Genomic DNA, 21831 nt, shown 5'->3' with positions numbered 1-21831 from the left:
CATCCTTTGGAGGGCAGTAGGGGTTCTGTGGAGCCCCTTGGGGGAATATGTGGGAGTGGGTTTAGGAATGAAACTCCAATACTTTGGCTACCTGATGCAAAGAGCTGACTTATTTGAAAAAACCCTGATGCTGGGAAAGATTGAAGGCGGGAGGAGAAGGGGACGACAGAGGATGAGATGGCTGGATGGCATCACTGACTCGATGGGCGTGAGTCTGAGTGAACTCCGGGAGTTGGTGATGGACAGGGAGGCCTGGCGTGCTGCGATTCATGGGGTCGCAGAGTCGGACACAACTGAGTGACTGAACTGAACTGAACTGAACTGAGGGAAGAAAGAAGTGGTTGGGATTTAGAGAGAAAGAGACCCAGAAAGGGCTGCCCACACCACCTTGCTTAAACAAATTCAGACCTCACAAATTATTTTATTGGAATAAAGTTTCTTAATCAAACAAGCAAATAAATTAAAATACTACTTTTACATACCATGATTTAACTTGAATGTTTCCTTTTTTACTCATTTATATTCATTACTGGATATGGCCTATCGTTTCTTGTTTTCAGTGCTGAATTAATGTACTCTCTCTCATTACCTATGGGAAAGTCAGATGACCAGGTTTCCTCAAGACTTTCCAGGTTTTTGCACTAAGAGTCCTGCATCCCAGCAAACCACTAAATCTAGGGGAAACCAGGACAGTTGGTCACCTTAGCAGTTTATAAAGAATGAAAATTTATTATCTTTTGAGCATGGCATACAATTCACTGATAATTTCCTTTTGACCCAGAATTTTGTTTTTTAGACATGACATGTTAACTTTACAAAGGTTTTTCCTGGCTTTTATACATATATATAGACAACACATACATACACATGCATATGTGTATATTTTTACTGAAATCACTAATATTTCCCTAGGATATTTTCCATGTCATGAAACTTTTCCAAAGCGATTAATATAGAACACGGGTTTTCAACAGGGGGTGATTTTGGCCCCTGGTGACATTAGGCATAATCTATAGATATTGAGGCTTTCAAATTGTGATGCTGAAGAAGACTCTTGAGGGTCCCTTGGACTGCAAGGAGGTCAAACTAGTCAATCCTAAAGGAAATCAGTCCTGAATATTCATTGGAAGGACTGATGCTGAAGCTGAAACTCCAGTCCTTTGGCCACCTGATGCGAAGAGCTGATTCATTAGAAAAGACCCTGATGCAAAGAAAGACAAGGCAAAAGGAGAAGAGGGCAAACAGAATGAGATGGTTAGATGGCATCACCAACTCAATGGGCATGAATGTGAGCAAACTCCAGAGATAGTGGAGAACGGGGGAGCCTGGCGTGCTGCAATCCATGAGGTCGCAAAGAGTTAGACACAACTTGGTGACTGAACAGCAACAAAAGAGACTGGGGTTGTTATAACTTGAGGGGCAGGGGGAGATCCTAGCATCTAGTGGAGAAGGCAATGGCACCCCACTCTAGTACTCTTGCCTTGAAAATCCCATGGGCGGGGGCACCTGGTCGGCTGCAGTCCATGAGATCGCTACGAATTGGACACAACTGAGCAACTTCACTTTCACTTTTCACTTTCATGCATTGGAGAAGGAAATGGCAGCCCACTCCAGTGTTCTTGCCTGGAGAATCCCAGGGACAAGGGAGCCTGGTGGGCTGCCGTCTATGGGGTTACACAGAGTCGGAAACGACTGAAGCGACTTAGCAGCAGCAGCAGCAGCAGCAGTGGGCAGAAGCCAGGGATACTGCTAAATACCCTGCAATTCCCAGGACAGCCCCACAGCAAAGAATCACTCAGGCCCACAGTGAGGAAGATGAGTAATCTGGATACAGAGTGCCTATAGTACTCTTATAATTTAAATATCCCCATTATAACTTCTTATCTTGTTTCTCATTGCTGACTCATTGGAAAAGACTCTGATGCTGGGAGGGGTTGGGGGCAGGAGGAGAAGGGGACGACAGAGGATGAGGTGGCTGGATGGCATCACTGACTCGATGGACATGAGTCCGGGAGTTGGTGATGGACAGGGAGGCCTAGCGTGCTGCGAGTCATGGGGTCTCAAAGAGACAGACACAACTGAGCGACTGAACTGAACTGAACTGAACTGAACTTGTGATACTTAGGTTTCCTCATTTCTTTTTCTTCTTTAAACTTTTCAATAGCTTGTCCTCTTAAAATATATTTGTTTCTCAACATGGATGTATATACACTACCATGTGTAAAATAGCCAGCTAGTGGAAAGCTGCTGTATAACACAGAGAGCTCAGCTCGGGGCTCTGTGATGACCTAGAGGGGTGGGATGTGGGGAGTGGGAGGGAGGCTCAAGAGGGAGGGGATATATGTATGTGTATATATATATATATATATATATATATATATATATAGCTGAGTCACCTCATTGTACGACAGAAACTAGCACAATATTGTAAAGCAATTATACTCCAATTTTTAAAAATCATTTAACATAAAGTTTGCTTCTCAAAAAAGAATCTCATATTTACTAATCAAATGTTGGCCATTTTTCAGTCCTTGCTTTCTTATTTTATGTTAACTGCTTCTTTTCATCTTCATTTGCTTGCTTTGTTTTGATATCCTTTTTCTAACTCCCTTCATTGAAAGCTATTAGGTGTGAATCAACAAGACCCATTCCCAGCCGACATTCAGTGACACACACTGTGGCTTGACATCACTTTAACCATCAAAGTCTTGCCAAAGACAGGGGGGCAAGTGGTCAAAACATATATCATGACTTGTTTTCCAGCAGAAATCCTGACTCCAACAGCTGGATCGATTCAACTCACTATGTTTTAACTAAGCCCATTAATGTCCAGTTATAAAATGGGATTTTCTTTCAAAAATACAAAGAACATGAGATTAAAAAAAAAACAAAAACAAAGATTCACAAGGAGACCCAAGTTATATAGGATATAAGGCAAGGGGATAAAAGAAGTAAAAAAGTTGGAACAGCTGGAAGGAGGGATGGGATCCAAAAAAAGCACCAAAAATGAATGGAAATAATTGTGGTGAAAAGCTGGTGAGAGGCAAGACAGACTGCAACAAAAATAAGTCTTAGGATGGAAACAGAAGGTGGTACATAATGATAACTACTCTCTCTGCATCCCTCGGCATTGAGACCACTATTCCTCATTTATAGGTAAGGACGTGGAGAGGTTTAGGAAGAGCAGATAACTTGCCCTAAGACACAGTGCTCCAAGAGGCAAACTCACGTGTTCTGTTTGTTTTTTTCTGATTCCAGAAGCAACGTCTTTCCCCTGCACCACGTTTCCTTGCAATTATGCCTCACAGGTAAGAACTAGTCTAAGAATCTCACTACAAAGCAGTTTCTCCAACGTCCTCAGCTTCACACACTTCTGCCTGAAGGAAAAAAAAATTATACCCACAACTGAGAATTCAGCTAAGCTGGGAAAAATCCACATAAGGAGCATAAATCTCTAGTTTACAAGAGCAAGGAAAATCCCCCTTGGGAAGGTTCTGGAGACGGCTCAAAAAGACAAAGTCTGGGAATTTAGAAAGAAAAGCTAAAATGGGTTTGACAATGATCCCCGTGAATCGTCACATCCCGGGGGCACCAACATCCTTGGAGATTGATGGTGAAAGAGGACGATGATTTGATCATGTGAGAGTTGCCAAAAGCCCAGTGGGGCAGAGGGGGTGGGGAAAGGCATAAATGTTCCTTCTATTTGGTATCTGCATACAGGGGTGTGTAGCTTTGCCTCTGCTCAGATCTGCCAGTGAAAGCTCATTCATTCAACTCCGCAAAGTGGACCGACCCAGATGATGGTGATCCGGAGCTTATAAAGAATCAGCATTTGGGCAGATAATTCACAATCAGGTAGAGGAGACAGGTTCATGAAGATAATCACAACAATGTCCGCCCCAAGATAGATGCTATTGCCAAAGAAAAGCTGGGATTAGGTGGAGGGAAAGAAGTTCCAAGGTCAAATACAAAATTTGTTGTTTTTACTTATGGTTCAGTCACTAAGAAGTGTCTGACTCTTTGTGATCCTATGGACTGCAGCCCTTGAGGCTCCTCTGTCCATGGCATTTCCCAGGCAAGACTACTAGAACAGATTGTCATTTCCTACTCCAGGGGATCTGATCTTCCCAACCCAGGGATCAAAACTACGTCTCTTGCACCGGTAGGTGGGCTCTTTGCCACTGAGCCATCATCTCTATTATAATGTGTGCTAAGTTGCTTCAATCATGTCCGACTCTTTTCGACTCTATGGGCTATAGCCTGCCAGGCTCCTCTGTCCTTGGTGATTCTCCAGGCAAGAATACTGGAGTGGGTTGCCAAACCCTCCTCCAGGGGATCTTCCCAACCCAGGAATCAAACTTGCATCTCCTACATCTCCTGCATTGGCAGTTGGCGGGGGGGGGGAGTGGGGGGAGTGGGGGGGGGTGGTTTCTTTACTACTAGCGCCACTTGGGAAGCCCATCATCTTGATAAATTGGAATATTATTCAGCCATGTGAATGAAGGAAATCTGCCACTTAGGACAACATGGATGGAACTTGAGGCATTATGCTAAGTGAGATAAGCTAGATTGAGAAAGACCAATATGGCATGGTATCATTTATTCATAGAATCTACAAAGAAAGTCAAACTCATAGAAAAAGAGAGTAGAAAAGAGGTTGCCAGGGTTTGGGTGGATATGGGGAAATAGGGTGAGGTTGGGTAAAAGAGTACATATCTCAGTTCCAAGATGAACAGGGTCATAAGACCTAATGTAAAATATGACAACTATAGTTGACCCAGGTTCAATCCCTGGGTCGAGAAGATCCGCTGGAGAGGGCATGGCAACCCACTCCAGTATTCTTGCCTGGAGAATCCCATGGACAGAGAAGCCTGGCAGGCTACAGTTCATGGGGTTGCACAGAGTCAGACACGACTGAACAACTAACACTTTCATATTTATCAACTCTATAGTGTATAATAGAGATTTTCTAAGAGAGTAGATCTTAAATGTTCTCACCACACACAGAAAAAAAGATAAATATGAGAGATGATGGATGTGTTAATTAGCCAGGTGAGGGGAGAAGTTTCATGATGTATACATATGTTGTCAAATTACCATGATGAAAACTTTAATACCTTACAATTTTGTCTGTCAATTATACCTTGAAAAAGTTGAAGTGTTTAAAAATTTAAAATAAAAAAAAATTAACATAAAAGCCCCTACCTCCTTGTTGTGAATACAAGTAAATATCCATTAGGTGTCAGACATATAGTGGAAGCTCAAGTGTGGTAATTATTAGTATTGATCATTATATTCAATAAAATAATTAATATTGATATTAACTAATAACACAATTATTACTCATGTCATTATCATAATTATTGTTACAAACATGATATATTAATTAATATAATTTAATACCATAGAGTTGTTATTAATATTTAATATATAATTTTTATTATTTAATATTAATAGTTTGGTGGATCCTTATTCTTGGGGAACACCAGCCCCTTGCACAATATGTACTATGTAGTGGTTTTTATGGAAATGACCACCTCACCCAGTCTTCATTCTTTGCTCTGCAGGTTGTGGGAAATGCCTTATGGGGGTTAAGAACATGGATTCAAGCCAGATTTACAAGATCCATGACGTTGGCCAAGCTATACAGCCTTTTGTACCTTCATTTTCTCATTCATAAGTGATGCAATGGTACCAACCTTACAGTACTTGTGAAGTATAATTAGGTTAATTATATATAACACAGCGGGGTGCCAGGCACATAGGTAAGTGCTGTATGCTTGAATATTATTATTATTTGATGATTTCTTCATCTACAGATATTCCCTGTGATTCAAACTTGAATGCCTAGGAGCTGCCATTTTCCCAGTAGGTCTAACTGGAGAGACTACCAGTGATTCTGGCTTAAAGAAAAGGTGGAGAATGTGTGCACATCTCTGTCTGCTATGAAACAAGAACCCACAGACAATAATCTCATAGCTGAGGTAGCCCCACACTCGGTATCAGAAATTACTGAATACAGGCAAGACCCCTTTTCTTGTTTGAAAAGTGACGGAGAGTTTTTCCTTTGGAGCAACACAGCTCTTTCTAACCAGTGTTTTCTTGTTGGGCAGCCTATATTTATTCATTCTTTCATTTACCAAATATTAATTGAGCCTCCAATCTGTGCCAGGCACTGTGCTAGTAGCTAGGATCTAGCCACAAATAACACACTATGGGCTTGTCCTTATAATTTTATATATAACAATAATACATGCACATATATAATACATAAATAAGAATGCTGATAATCATCTCTATTTAATATATTCTAACATATTATTTATACATATTATATTACATATACATATGAGTTTATAAGGACTTCCCAAGAGGCACCAGTAGCAAAGAACCCACCTGCCAGTGTAGGAGACTCTGGTTCGATCCCTGGGTCGGGAAGATCCTCTGGAGGAGGGCATGGCAACCCACTCCTGTATTCCTGCCTGGAGAATCCCATGGACAGAGGAGCCTGTCAGGCTACAGTCCATAGCGTTGCAAAGAGTCAGACACGACTGAAGTGACTTAGCACACCTGCATGAGTCTATAATCCAATAGAGAGACAGGCATTTGATTAAAACAGCTTTTATTCTAGTGGCAAAATAAAGAAAATGGCCCGTATGAAATAGACCAGGCCTTCTGCCAAGTATTTTTTGCTCTGTGTAAAGAATGAGATTTTTTTCACTTCAATCCAATTTAGCAAACATTAACTGAGCATCTATTACGCTTAAGGCTCCATGCTAGGTGCTCTGAGGATACACTGACAAAAGAGAAGCTGCCTTCAGGAAACCTGAGCTCTGGCATGATAAGGGCCCCAAAATATTCATTCTTGGAGTGCCCATCCCTACCAAAGGGAGTGGGGTGGCTGGGTGGGTAGGGCCTGGGACTTGATCTCAGGTCCCCCGAGTCCCAGCTACCTGCAGCAGGCACCACCTACCCATGACCTTAGGCAAGTGACCTTGTCTTAGGCTCAGTTTCTCTATCTGTTCAGTTGTGCTTCCCAGTAGCTCCAGTGTCATGAGTTTGCTGTGCAAATCTAAAGAGGTGCCATGCCAGTGGCCAGCAAGGAGCGTGGCAAGCACTCTCAAAAGACAGCTATGAGGTTGGCCAAAGAGTTCACACGGTTCTTCTGTAAGATGTTACAGAAAACCCAATGAGACCTTTTGGCCAACCCAATATTATTATTGTGATTATTTTAGTGCATAATAGTGGGCCCGGAGGATATCATTTTATTTATTTTTTGTTTTTTTTTAAAGTCTTTATTAAATTTGTTACAATTTTGCTTCTGTTTTATGTTTTGGTTTTTTGGCTCTGAGGCATGTGGGAGCTTAACTCCCTGACCAGGCATTGAACCCACATCCCCTGCATTGTAAGGTAAAGTCTTAACCACTGGACTGCCATGGAAGTCCCACGATATCATTTTAAAAGCCCTTTTTTGAATTAAGAAAGTGCTGGATTTAATAAAGAAGACTGTCAGATTTTTTTTTCCCTAATGAGGGTATTTTCTTTTGTTTTTAAAAGTCAGAACAGCCCTTGCTACCATCCACTGCAAGTTTCTATTACCCTGATTGTTTTTGAGGGCCTCTTGCCTTTTGACAAGGCTTACTTGTCAATCTCCAGGCAAAAGGACCTATTTAGGGTGACCCAACTGTCCTGGGTTGCCAGAACCTGGAGGATTTCCCAGGATGTGGGACTTCCGGTGCTAAAACCAGGACAATCTCCCACAAACCAGAAGAGACGGTCCCCATCCTGGGCCTCCCCTTACAGTAGAGGACACACAGGTACATGGAAAGAGTCTGTATGTGCTGCGGTGTGAGCCTCAGAGAACGCAGGCGACACCCCGACAGGACCCAGCTGGGTCTGGCACTCAGAGGACAAGGTCCGTGTGACACAGCACGGTCATGAGACTTGCTTCCACCCACCTCGGCGATGCCTAAGCCACACGCAGCCTTTTGGTGACTCATGAGGCTCTCAAGCAGGAGGACAGATGCAAAGATTTTTAAGTAATCTGGGCCTTGGCATCCAATCACTCAGGGCAGCCCTGGCTCCTGACAGGAGGTGTGACTCCCCTCTGAGTCACCCTGGGAGCATTCGGGGTGTTGATAGGAATGAAGGGTGAGCGGGTCCGTGCAAGGTGGCGATGTGATGGCCTCTGCTTTGCTCTCACCGTTCATCCTGGCTCCAGATGCTGGCCCTGCTGCTTCCTAGTGATGATTTCAGTCTGTAAGCCACACACCCTCCTCTGATCATCAGTTTCCTCTTTGGAGGACTAAATGGTATCGATAATGTATGCCTCCTACTTAGTGTAGAAGGGGCTTATAGACAGGACTTCATAAACAGTAGCCTTGACAGATAATCCTTACTACTGGATCAACATTCTTATGAATAGTATTGGTATTATCTGATATTGTGACCAATACAGGTGTTTCCCATTCTTTATCCTTCAAGTAAGCCATTTAAAATAGCCACAAAGGACTTCTCTGGAGATCCAGTGGTTAAGACCCTGTGCTCCCAATGCAGGGGGTGTGGATTCAATCCCTGGTTGGGGAATTAAGATCCCACATTCAGTGTGCAGCCAAAAAATTTTCAAGTAAATAACTAAAATTCAGCTTTAAAAAAGAAATAAATAAAATAGGTGCAGAATCTCAGACGAACACTCCCAGGAACAACAGCAGTAATTTAGAAGTGGTGGTGAGTCCACTTACAAGTTTTAAAAAATGATGTACAGGTAGGATGCATTTAAAACACAGATTCTAAAAATATTTAAAACTTTTTTTTCCAGCCGTGGAGAAGACAATTTTCTCAAATTCTCTTGGTCTAAATCAATCTCTCCCAAAGCATATTCAGAGAAAGTATATGTTATTTTAAGAAATCAAAGGAAAGGATTCAAGTATTTAAAAGGTTTGAATAGATGAAGAAATAAATTGTGGTGTAGTGGTGTACATATATATATGTGTGTGTGTATATATATGTATATATATGTATAAAATACACCAGAGAAGGCAGTGGCACCTCACTTCAGTACTCTTGCCTGGAAAATCCCATGGACAGAGGAGCCTGGTAGGCTGTGGTCCATGGGGTTGCTAAGAGTCACTGGAATATTACTCAGCCATAAGAAAAGAATAGAATAATGTCATGTGCACCAACACGGTTGGACCTAGAGATCATCATATTAAATGAAATAAGTCAAACAGAGAAAGACAAATACAACATGGCTTATTTCACTTATATGTGGAATCTAAAATAAGACAGAAAGGAACATATTTACGGAACAGAAGCAGACTCACAGGCATAGGAACATAATGTATGGTCACTAAAGGGCAAAGAGGGTAGGGGAGGGATAAACTGGGACTTTGGGATCAGCAAATGCAAACTGCCACGTGTGAAACAGAAAAACAAGGCCCCACTGTGTAGCACAGGGAACTATACTCAACACCCTATAATAAACCATAATGGAAAAGAATATGAAGAAATATGTATAACTATCTATTGAATCACTTTGCTCACACCAGAAGCTAATGCAACACTGTACATCAACTATACTTCACTAAAAGAGAATAAAAAGTTCAACAGGTTTGGAAAATATTGAGTTAAACCAAATCCAATCAATTTCACTACTGAAGGACCTCTCAGAGTTTTTACTACAAACTTTGTGGCTTTCCAAAATCAACATAGAATGTGCTGCATTCTCCCCACTTACTTGGCCAGTAACTCTGTTCATGGAGTGTCAATCAGTGGACAGATGCTGGGGAGAAAGAGTTGGAAAATCCTGATCTAGATGTTTCTGGCAAATCCTAGTCCCTGCTTCAACTCAGCTCACACCCCATGGCCTGGCTCCCTTGGAAATTAGTGCTTGATTCCTGGTCTCTGAGTTCTTCCATTCAGCCACCTGAGAGCTCTGATTCATCCTTGCACTGGGCCTTCACCGTGGGGTGAATCCTCCCCACTGATCTCCCAGGGAGCATGGTATCAAGAGTCTGAACAACCATAAAAAACCCTCTGTGTGTGCCTCACACCTCCTTTCTGGGAAAGGAGTTTCTTTTCAACGCACCAAGATGTGTCATTTCTCCTAGGAGAGGCTTGCCATTTGAAGAAGATGATGAACATGCTGATGACTGTCATGATGATAAAATAATGAACAGCATATCTTTACAGAGCACTTAACCACATACCTAGAGCTGTGCTTCACCCCTGGGAAGTGGGTACTATCAGTATCCCATTTTCCAGATAAGAAAACTGAAGTTCAAGGAGGTTCCATGACTTTCACACAATCACTCAGCAAGTAAGTCCTGGGATTTGTTATTTGTACGGACCACCATGAAACTGACTTAATCCAGAAGCCATATTCCTAAAGTACATGATGTGGGTTCACTCAGAAATACATGGAACTGGAGATCTTAAGGAAACTCACACTGGCAGAACTACCTCCAAATGATCATACACCAGGGCCCTGAGAAAACATCAGCTCTGAACACCAAGCTATGCCGCCTCAAAACACAACACGAGCAACCCAAGCCCCACAAAATATGGTGGCCAATGGCCTGAGCCTTGGCTAACCAACTCCACCTCCAACTTCACCTTGGCACGCAGCCCCATGGAACGTGCTAATGTGATTCATAAATGCTTTGGCTTTACTCCATCTCTGCCATTGGCATACTTTTATTTGTTTTGTATTGATTTCCCCCTCTGTACAGTGGGGTAACACAGCACCAAGGGAAATTGCCCCTCCTTGCCCCGTGACGGAAAGATCCTTTCTTCACCTGGGTTTCTCAGGGAGTTGATCCTTCAGCTAATTAATAACAAGTCCAGAATCACCTCCACCCACCCCCCCACCCCAGCCAGAGGAGATAAGACACAGCCTTACTTCCTGCATCAGACTGTCTCCTCGCTTTGTCATTGGCGCCACTGAGGTGACTGGCGCCTGCTGCCACCTCCCACCCCATTGGATGGCAGCTTATCATCTGGGGGTGAAGGGAAGTGATGCGTGTGTCCTCACAGGGGCCGATGGCAGAGAGGCTTGTAAAAGGTGCTGTATAAATCAATTATTAATACTAATCAGAGCTATTATGCACCATGAGCAGGAGACGGGAGGCCTGGAGACAGTCACCACACCCTCTTTGACACCGTACCAGGGGCCAGGTCTCTCACGAACTAGGGAGAGCTCTGAGGTGAGATGACCCAAGAGCAGGAAGAATTAACCCCTTTGGGCTACCCTGGTGGCTCTGTGGTAAAGAATTCGCCTGCCAATGCAGGAGATACAGGCTTGATCGCTGAGTCAGGAAGATCCTCTGGAGAAGGAAACGGCAACCCACTCCAGTATTCTTGCCTGCGAAATCCCATGGACAGAGGAGCCTGGTGGGCTACAGTCCATGTGGTTGCAAAGCTGCAGACATAACTTAGAGACTAAACAACAACAACTGCAAATCCCACCTGGTCTTTCAAAAGTCTGCCTGACAGCAGGGCCTGAGGTAGAAAAGGTTCCAGAACTTCGAAAGTGTGGGGCCTTGGCAGCAAAGTTTTAGTATGACTACTTACTTCTAAGCTCTTCGTTGAATCCAGCTGGGACTGTTGTTTGCCCCATTGGACTCTGGAGAAAATGGGGCCCGCCAGGATATATTTCTCCAAGCCAGCTTGCCGCTTTCTGGCGTGGAGAGGGTGCCATCCACAGGCCCAGTGAGCTGGGTTTATTTTCTCAAGCCACTTCCTGTTCCCTCCTGGCATCCACGTTGTGGGCTGGGAACAAAAGCAACAGTTTGTTCAGGTTATGGATGTGATGGGTTGATTCCTGTTTATATTCTCTGATGTTCTAAGACCTGGGTCTGATTTGGCGACCCTCCTGAGAGTATCCAGACCTCCATGGAATGGTGTTGAACTCAACTTCCCTGAGAAAAACTCACCTGGGTTCTCTCAGAGATAAATATTATGCATCCCTCCCATGGCACTTTTAGAATTTACTGGTGACAAGTCAAAAGTGGCCACTGGTTAATACTAACATTCTAAAGGATGAATATCTCTGTCCTAAGTCGCGGGGGGATTGATAACAAGAATGAACATTTGTCCAGCGTGAACTGCCTGAGAACCTAGGGTACCAAAACAGGTGGAATAAGGAGGAGGAAGGAATTGTGGAGGAAATGAAAAGGAGGAGATGCAGTGATGGTGAATTCAGACAGCAGACAACAGCTCCAGGAAGGGGGACTTCCCCATTGGTCCAGTGATTAAGAATCCACCTGCCAGGGCAGAGGACACAAGTTTGATCCCTGGGCTGGGAAGATCCCACAATGCCGTAGAGCAACTAAGCCCATGTGCCACAACTACTGATCTCATGAGCTAGAGCCCATGAGCCACAGCAAGAGGAGCCACCACAAAGAGAAGCCTGAGCACCCAAGGAAGAGTGGCCCCTTCTCATCACCACTAGAGAAAGCCCGAGGACAGCAATGAAGACCCAGAGCAGCCAGAAGTAAATAAATTTTTTTAAAAAAGAACATTTCAGATCATCTTCTTTTTTTTCAGACAGTAGAGATGGCATGGTTGGCAGAATAATGGTCCCCCACAAAGACGCCCACATCTTAATCCCCAGAGCCTATGAATATGTCACTGTACATGGCAAAAGGGACTGTGCAGATGTGAATAATTTTAGGATCCTGAGATGGGGAGATTATCCTGGATTACCTGGGTGGGTCCAATGGAATTACAAAATCCCTATAAGAGGGAGGCAGGAGGGTCAGAGGGAGGAAAGGAGATGTGATGACAAGGAGAGTCCAACTGATGCAATTACTGGCTTTGAGGAACCAGACGGGGCCACGAGCCAAGGAACGTGAGTAGCCTCTGGAAGCTGGAAAAGGTAAAGAAACAGATTCTCATTAGAGCCTGCAGAAGGAGTACAGCCCTAGGGACACCTCGATTTCAGCTGTTCTGATTTCCAGAACTGTAAGATGGTAAACTTGCAAGGTTTGAAGCCACTGTGTCTGTGGTCATTTGTTACAGCAACAATGGCAAACTGATACCTTGGGTAAAGTCGGGTCATTCTCCAATCTCAGCCCTCATGCGTGCTCACTTCATGGAAACACGCTGAAGAAAGGTGGTCAGTGTAGAGTATTATACATGCTTCATTTCTAAGAATCATTCAGTTGCTGAGGCTTGGGGATCACTTACTTAAAAAATTAAAATAGGCTTGTGCATTTACTCATTCATCCAACAACTGTCTACTGAACAGTCCCTGTGTACCCGGCTCTCTTCCCAATGTTGGGGTTGCAGATGGGAATGGTCCAGACGTGGAAATGATGGCCTCATGGAGAGACACAGCGATGAGGGAAACAACTAAATGACTCGCATCACTGTAGACAGTGATGAGGACCATGAAGACTGTGAAGAGGTCAGTGAAGGCTTCTGAGGAGGTGGCATTTGAACTAAGATGAACCCATGAAGCCATGGGTGAGACTCCCCCAGAAAGTCTTAAGGGAGAAACTGGCTTGGTAGGTCAGAGGAATAGCAAGGCGACCAGTAAGACTAAAACTGAGCGAGCCCAGCTCAGTAGAAAATGAGGTCCAAGAGGGAACTAGGGGCAGATCATGAATATCTTACCAACCACAGTAAGGAGTGGGATTTTAGTGTAACTGAATGGGGAGCCACTGGAGGGTTTTCTGCAGAGCTGGGCAATTCTTTATTTACTGTTCCAAAAAGATCTTTGGTTATCATACCGTCAGGCATATCACATCACCCGCAACTGCATTTCAGGGTGCCTCCTTGAGGGGAGGAGACAAAGCAGAATCAGACCAGGGACTGATCCTGACCCTACCAATGCCCACAACAGTTAGGGACAAGGGGAATTCACATTTGGTGGACATCGACCCTGTGTTGGGTAGCATGCAGGTTGCTTTTCACTCATTATTATGGTTCATTCTCCCAAGAGCTCTGAGATGTAGGACATGGAAGATCATCAGGTTGAGGCTTAAAGAGGGAAAGACACCTGCTCAAGATCCCCGTGGCCGTTAAGTGACAGAGGCCGGGTTCAAAACCATTTCTAGCCAGGGTGGCTTTCCCTCATCAGCCCCACGACATCAAACCCTCTCCAACCCGCAGAATTTCCCATTGAGAGAATTAGTCACAACTGGCTTTGATTGGCTGGGTGGCCAATGCAGTTCCAGCTCAGGGCATTTCTCTAGGGCCCTTATCTTTATTAGCTGTGAATTTATCTCCCAACAGAGATAGGGCTCTGGGTGAAGGGCCCCCCTGTCCACACCTGGGTGAGTCGTACCTGCTTCAAACAGGTCAGCAGGCAACTGGGAGCCTTGTAATTGCCTTCTTCCTCATCTCGCCCCCTCCCTCAAGTTCAAACCTGCAATGTCAACACGGTCTCCAGGACCAAAGGTAATGGAGGGGAGCCACGAGGGTATTAACCCATAATCCCTTGATAAGGCCAGCACATTTCACAGCACCATAAATTAATTCTTGTCCTCCAGGGCCCGTGAGGAGTGCAGAAGGTAAAGAACAGACGGAGAAATAAAAAGAGGCCAACGACTGAACAGGTAGAGCAGAGCAATGCCATCAGAGGAGCAGGAAGCCCCCAAGTGTCCCCTCCTAGCAGGTGAAGGGCTTGACTAGGACTGCCCTGTGCGATTTATGACATTCTGTGAATTCATGGTAGATTTCATGGAGGAAAAAAAAGAGAGAGAAAAAAAACACTATGAGACCAGGCACGAGAGGGCTTGAACAACCTGTTCTGTTTGCTAACACACAGTTCATCTTCCAGCCAATAAGCAAGAATTAGCTATTTGGTTTTTTCAACAAGGCAGAGATATCCCTCAAATCAGACTGAAACCCACCCTCTCAGAATAATACACCCTGAGAATAAGCAGACAGAACAGGGACCTAAAAGCAGGATCAAACTCATGTCAGCCTCATCAGTCAAAAGGTTGTCATCCTAGGGCTTCCCTGGTGGTTCAGTAGTTATGAATCTGCCTTGCAGTGCAGGACTCGATCCCTGATCTGGGAAGATTCCACATGCGGAGGAGCAATTAAACCCGTGAGCCACAGCTACTAAGCCTGTGTTCTAGAGACCGAGAGCCACAACTACCGAAGCCCATGCACCTGGAGCCTGCACTCTACAACAAGAGCAGCCACTGCAGTGAGAAGCCCACACACCACACCTAGAGAAAGCCCACGTGCAGCAGCAAAGACCCACCACAGTCAAAAAATAAAAAGGTGAATACAAATTAATAAAAAATGAAATAAATATTTTTTAAAAAAGGTTATCATCCTGATATCAGGAGCCACCTTAGTTAGATTCCTTGTGGTTCTAAAAGATCCACCCTATGAAACTTATGAAAATGAGTTCAAAAGTCTTCTGGTCTATGATGATTCCTAATGAGCAGAGTCATTTCCCAAGTATTTACTTGCAAGATGGTCTGTGGTTAGTTTTCTCACTTGTTGGCTTCCAACACCATTTTATGAATGCCAATTATTATCTGACCCTAGGAATACTACAGTGTCACAGATGTTTATCCATGGCTTCCTGAAATTCATGATCTAGTGGAGGATAAAGACAAGTCTGCTGCTGCTGCCGCTAAGTCGCTTCAGTCGTGTCCAACTCTGTGCGACCCCATAGACGGCAGCCCACCAGGCTCCCCCGTCCCTGGGATTCTCCAGGCAAGAACACTGGAGTGGGTTGCCATTTCCTTCTCCAGTGCATGAAAGTGAAAAGTGAAAGGGAAGTCGCTCAGTTGTGTCCGACTCTTAGTGATCCCATGGACTGCAGCCTACCAGGCTCCGCCATCCATGGGATTTTCCAGGCAAGAGTACTGGTGTCGGGTGCCATTGCCTTCTCCGAAAGACAAGTCTACAGGACCATAATACACTGTGACAAATTATGTGATGGGAGCCAAGTCCTGGTGGGGTTTTGGACAAAGCTCCATATGGGCTTGTTTTTGTCACCCAGCAAATATCTCTGATCCTTACCCATTTGGAATCAGCAAACACATGGAAAATGAAAAATCATTTCAAAATAGCTGAAACTTATTTACAAGGTAAAGCTGCTATTTTCATTGTGTTCTTATATCACATTCCAAAGTCAATCATCAAATATGGTTGGACTTTCTGCTTCTTAGGATGGTCTGCTCATCGGTTCTCTTCTAATACGATATGCATTTGTCCACATTCCAAAGGTTTTAAAAATATCACTTGAGTTGTGGAGAAAAAAGTGAAAATCCATTTAGGCATAGAAAAGAAGAGTCTTTAAGAATCTAGCTTTGAGGAATTGATACAGGATAGAGATATGGTTTAATTCAGCAACCCATCTGGGCCTGGAAATTATGTTTACCTCCCTAAAACAAGAAAAAAAAAGAGGGAAAGAGGAAGAAAGAAAGAAAGGGACTTAATACCACAAGCTGACTTTCAAAATCAATGCATTTAAATGTGTGTGGACTTTAAAATGTCCCTTATAGTGTTACTTATAATATAAGAAATTAGAAATATCTTAAAAGTCCACTAATAGGAAAATGGTTAAGTAACAAGTAGCAATTTAAAAGGTTATAAAAAGCTCTTACATGCAAAAAAAAAAATGTTTCTGAAGCTAGGGGGAAAAGGCAGAATACAAAATAAAATTTTATTTTAAAGAAATTTTTTTAAATCAAGGATAAGAAGGACACCAAATGTCAACAAAAATTGCCTCCAGCTAACAACATAGTATAGTATTTCAACAAATGAGATTTGGTGTCAGGGACCTTTGGATCAAATCTGGGCTTTACCACTTTCTAATTGACTCGCTTTGGGAAAAGTGTTTCTCTCAACCTTTCTTTCATCTTCTGGACAATGGAACTGATAGCAATGCCTGCCTCATAGAGCGGTTGTAAGCATTAAGAGAAATAACACAAGTTAAGAATATATAATAAATGTTCAGTAAATGACAGCTCTTATACGGGTACACACATGATGAAATACCATGGGTGTCTGACTTAATAAGCATTTCACTATTTAAATCTACTATATATTGCATCAGAAAGAGACAGACAGTAAACATTTTTAAATTTTATAATCACATGTAAAGTGAGTTTATGAATAGCTGAGGAACACAAAAAAATTGACACTTAGAATATGAATTCCTAAGTAGCTAGGACTTTCCATTTACCCTACTCAAATTTTAGAAGGCAATTGAGGAGGAAAAGGTGATTTTCTATGAGAAGTTTGGTAAATAAAGAGACCAAGCTTCCAGAAATAATTTCCTTGCATTCTTGACCTGGATTCTCCGTAATCCCCCAGACCAAAAATGAAGGCAAAGTGATGGAGTCCTGTAGGTGAGCTCCTTGCCTTCCATCAGACTCTCAAAGGAATATGGGACCCCCCCCCCAAGTTTTTGAGAAACTGTTACATCTTCGAAGTTGGATGAGAACAGATATTAAAAGTGATGAGTCATAAGACAAACCAAGGAAATATGCACTTCCCCTTGCTGATCTAGCTCACCAATGTGCCTGTCATTGAATGAATTAATGAATTGAATAAATGAACTGCTTCCATAGAGGAAACATGGCACAATGATTACCCACAAGAATGGGGACATGCCAGGAACTGAGAGTCCATGTTAAATCTCAATTACACATAAAACCACCTTCACTGAACACCCAGTTTCCCGAACATACCACGTAATATTGTAATGCCTGACATTTTCTGCAGAGATAGAAGTTCCAAGGAGGAACAACCCATCCCACGTCAGAAGCAAGGAAGGATCAACAGGTTGGAATTGTAGAGTAAATATTTAAACATGGGAAGTTCAATAGCTGTTAAGTAGGTTCTGTAACAGGCTCATTTTTAAAAATCAATACTCTTACTAATAGCAAGATGCTAGCCTTCAGTGGAGGGGAGGCAACTCAGTTGAAATCATTTTTTGAATCAGAAGTCAATAGGAGCCAGTGTCTCAGACAAGTCTCCTCAATTGGTCAAAGAAAAACACGGTCATGCAGCTGTCTCCTAGGTATTTCCATGAAGCTGGGTCTGGGCTGCTGAAGCTGATGGGGACCACAGATGTGACTTGAGCAAGGTGGAGGGTAGAAGCTGGATAGGAGGAACAGGTAAGACAAGGAGAGAGGGAATCCATCACTTTTCTCTGGGATTATTTCAGCCATCAAGCACTTGGATTTTTAACCTGGTTGAGGATAATAGCTGCAGGACCTTGAGGAAGAAAGGTAACTACCTTAACTGTGACAGAAGCCTGAGCACGCTCCCTACCTCTCCTTGGTCTGAACCATTTCAATGCAGTCAGGCTTCCAGCTGCCAGCACCTGGTCTCAGCCTGAGGGCTCTGCCTGGACTCAGACACTGAATGAAGGCCCCCACAAAGTGGCCAGCAACCACTGACGGATGGGAGCTGGCTCCTTACCTGCAGCGTATGCTCTGCACCACCTCTCAGCTCCCCGAATGGGATGGAGCCCCCCATTGCCCAAGGAGGTGACCTGCTATTACATCCTCTACGTTGGCTGCTTTCTCTTATTCCATCCTTCCAACTCCCCACCCAGTGCCCTGGGAACACCTCCCATATCAGCCACTTTCACTGAAATCTTGTCTCACTGTTCTGTGCCTCAGTTTCCCCAAATGTAAAATGGGGAGGGGGAGAGCATCTCCTTCTTAGGTTTTCGAAATGAAAATACACGTAAAACATTTAGCACAGTGACTGACACATAATAGGAGAGGAATAAAGATTAGCCATTATAATGAAAAAGGGATTACTAAAGAACAGATAGATCCTATATGTATTAGACATACATATAGATGATTTCCTATAACATGACTAAAATTTTTTTTTTATTTTTTTACTTTACAATATGGTATTGGTTTTGCCATACATTAACATGAATCTGCCATGGGTGTACATGTGTTCCCCATCCTGAACCCCTCTCCCCCCTCTCTTCCCATCCCATCCCTTTGGGTCATCCCAGTGCACCAGCCCCGAGCATCCTGTATCATGCATTGAACCTGGACTGGCGATTCATTTCACATGTTATAATTTACATGTTAAATTTTTTAAAATAAGCTTCCTATTGAAAGAGAGCTTACCCCATGGCTCAGCAGGTAAAGAATCTGCTTGCAATGCAGGAGACATAGGAAATACAGGCTTGATTCCTGGCTCGGGAAGATCCCCTGGAGGAGGAAATGACAACCCACTCCAGTGTTCTTGCCTGAAAATCTCATGGACAGAGGAGCCTGGCAGGCTACAGTCCAAAGGGTCACAAAGAGTCGGACACCTCAGCGACTGAGCACACATTGAGAATGAGGCAAATTAAGCTTCCAGAAGGTCATTTTAAAAAAATACTTTAATGCCTTTACCTCAGAAAGAAGGCTGAAATGGGTTATCAGGACACTAACAATACATATTAGTAATGAGCCAAAGAAAACAGCTAGAAATAAATCTTTTCAAAATGATCTATTTAAAGAAAAATATCTAACAGATGTTCAATAAGAATGCTGTCTTAAATTCATTGATGAGGGGTGAAAAGACAGAAAATATGATCGTGTGGTTTTACCTCCTATGGAAAACCTAATAAAGGGAATTTAGGTCCAAATTACACACAGGTGCCTGGAAGAAAGATGAAAACTTCCGAGAACCCAGTCAAGGAATTGATGGCAACGGTAACAGACTCTGATGTGCTGAATATTCTGGAATTGACTGTTTAGCTCAAAACTGTAACTTATCCATTTTTCTGTTTATTCATGCATTCATTCACTGCTCAGATGCCTAGTATCTACTCCTCAAGTATAATAATGACACAACACCAGTAGCAGCAGGTATGTTTTAGTTATCCCTTACTATGACCAACCTAGACAGCATATTAAAAAGCAAAGACATTACTTTACCAACAAAAGTCCATCTAGTCAAAACTATGATTTTTCCAGTAATCACGTATGGATGTAAGAGTTGGACTATAAAGAAAACTGGGTGCTGAAGAATTGATGCTTTTGAACTGTGGTGCTGGAGAAGACTCTTGAGAGTCCCTTGGACAGCAAGGAGAGCCAAGCAGTCCATCCTAAAGGAAATCAGTCCTGAACATTGACTGGAAGGACTGATGCTGAAGCTGAAACTCCAATACTTTGGCCACCTGATGCAAAGAGCTGACTCATTTGAAAAGACCCTGATGCTGGGAAAAATTGAAGGCGGGAGGAGAAGGGGACAACAGAAGATGAGATGGTTGGATGGCATCACCGACTCAATGGACACTGAGTAAACTCAGGGAGTTGGTGATGGACAGGGAGGCCTGGCGTGCTGCAGTCCGTGGGGTAACAACAAATCGGACACGACTGAGTGACTGAACTGAACTGAACTGAAATGATGCTCCAAATACAGTTTTAAGACCTTTATTTGTTATTAACTTATCTCATTCTCACAGCAATGCTACAAGGGGTACTAATATCCTCACTGTGTATCAGAGAAAACTGAGGTACAAGGAATTAAGTGACTTGTCCAGGATAGCACAGCTGGAAAGAGGGAGAATGTTGACTCTAAAGCTTCATCCCTTAAACATTGTGTTCTATGTCTTCAGGTCCCCGGCATATATTTGGCATCAGTGATATCCTATCCCCACTCCATCCTTCACACACTTACCCTTAGTAGATATTGCTAATTGAGTGCTACACTCTTTTAGCTGTTCTTGCCTGAATCCTCTGAATCCTTCTTAACACAAAATTCCATACATTCACTACCAATCAATTGGGATTGGTGTGGAAAATAAAGACAGTTTGACAACTGAACCAGTTAGGACTATTTGATTGCAAGCAGTGGAAGCTGACTCTGGGTAACATAAGTTTAAAGGGACTCCACTAAAAGGATGTGGGAGAACTCAAGATGATTGAAGAGTGTGTTCAGGAGTTAGGAGTTTCCTAGGGGGCTTCAGAGCAAGTATTTATATGACAGGTTTATCTGCATACCTCCACTGAAATTAATGTGTTCTAAGCATATTGTTTCCTTGCCCTTGAGTCCTTCTGATCAAGGTATAAATTCCCAACGGAATGTCTGTTGGTTTATTGGTGTAGATCATTGTCCACTAAAACAAGAGTGAAGATGACCAAGAGCCCACAAAGGAAATGAAGGGTCTATATTCGGGGGGAAAGAATTCTGAGAAGTCCAGAACCACACCCCCAGCACCATCACCAACCATCCACTGCAACAGATCTGATCTACACACAATTAGCCTCTTCCAAAAGTTCTAACAGGGCCATGGGCTGCTGAATGGGTTATCTGGTTGCATTACAAGTCATCACTAAAACAGTTCTGCTGATGATTATACATTGAGCGTGGGTGTCTTTACCTGGGGAACTAACTCATCAGCCAGAGAAGGAATTGGCAAAGTCCAGGATGAGCCTTTGAAAGCCTCTGATGAAATCAGGCTGTTGATTAACGCAATTAGCACCATTAGGAGAGGAAGTTGTTAACCTAAATCAATTATCCACAGACATCTATCATGCTAAGTGTTCCTCTTTGTCTTGAGCATATTGCACTGTTGGTGTTTCAGTGGTGATGCCCATTAAAAATAAATGATTATTGTTGATTTTCTATTGATATAGCTATTAATGTATTGGTGCCTGTGTGTATAAGCCGCTTACGTGTAGTGTACAGAAAATAGATGTACTAACAATAGGAAGTAAGTATCGACTCCCATTTGTCAATTCAGGAGATACATATTGACCAACAAAAAGTGCTACTAGCTTTTGATGAGCTAAAAGGCAAAATGTTCATATCAGCTCATTTTTCTTTAATTCTTTGTATCATTTATCTTCTACAATGCAAAGGTTCAGATGCATGACTGTAACTCTTATT

At 43.1% G+C, this 21831-nt stretch overlaps 1 long non-coding RNA gene across 1 annotated transcript in view; it reads right to left on the bottom strand.

The window, feature by feature from the left end:
* Positions 1 to 11576: 11576 nt before the first annotated feature.
* LOC139176745 (uncharacterized) overlaps positions 11577 to 21831 on the bottom strand; it is a 277046-nt gene continuing 266791 nt past the window's right edge. Inside the window, exon 3 of the long non-coding RNA XR_011561185.1 lies at positions 11577 to 11769. This is a non-coding gene — a long non-coding RNA (uncharacterized lncRNA). The remainder of the gene's footprint in view (positions 11770 to 21831) is intronic.

Source organism: Bos indicus, chromosome 17 (genome assembly GCF_029378745.1).
Source record: "Bos indicus isolate NIAB-ARS_2022 breed Sahiwal x Tharparkar chromosome 17, NIAB-ARS_B.indTharparkar_mat_pri_1.0, whole genome shotgun sequence".
In the NCBI taxonomy this organism is placed as follows: Eukaryota; Metazoa; Chordata; class Mammalia; order Artiodactyla; family Bovidae; genus Bos; species Bos indicus.
The sequence above is the reverse complement of the archived record's forward strand: the minus strand, read 5'-3'. Positions and strand labels throughout refer to the sequence as shown.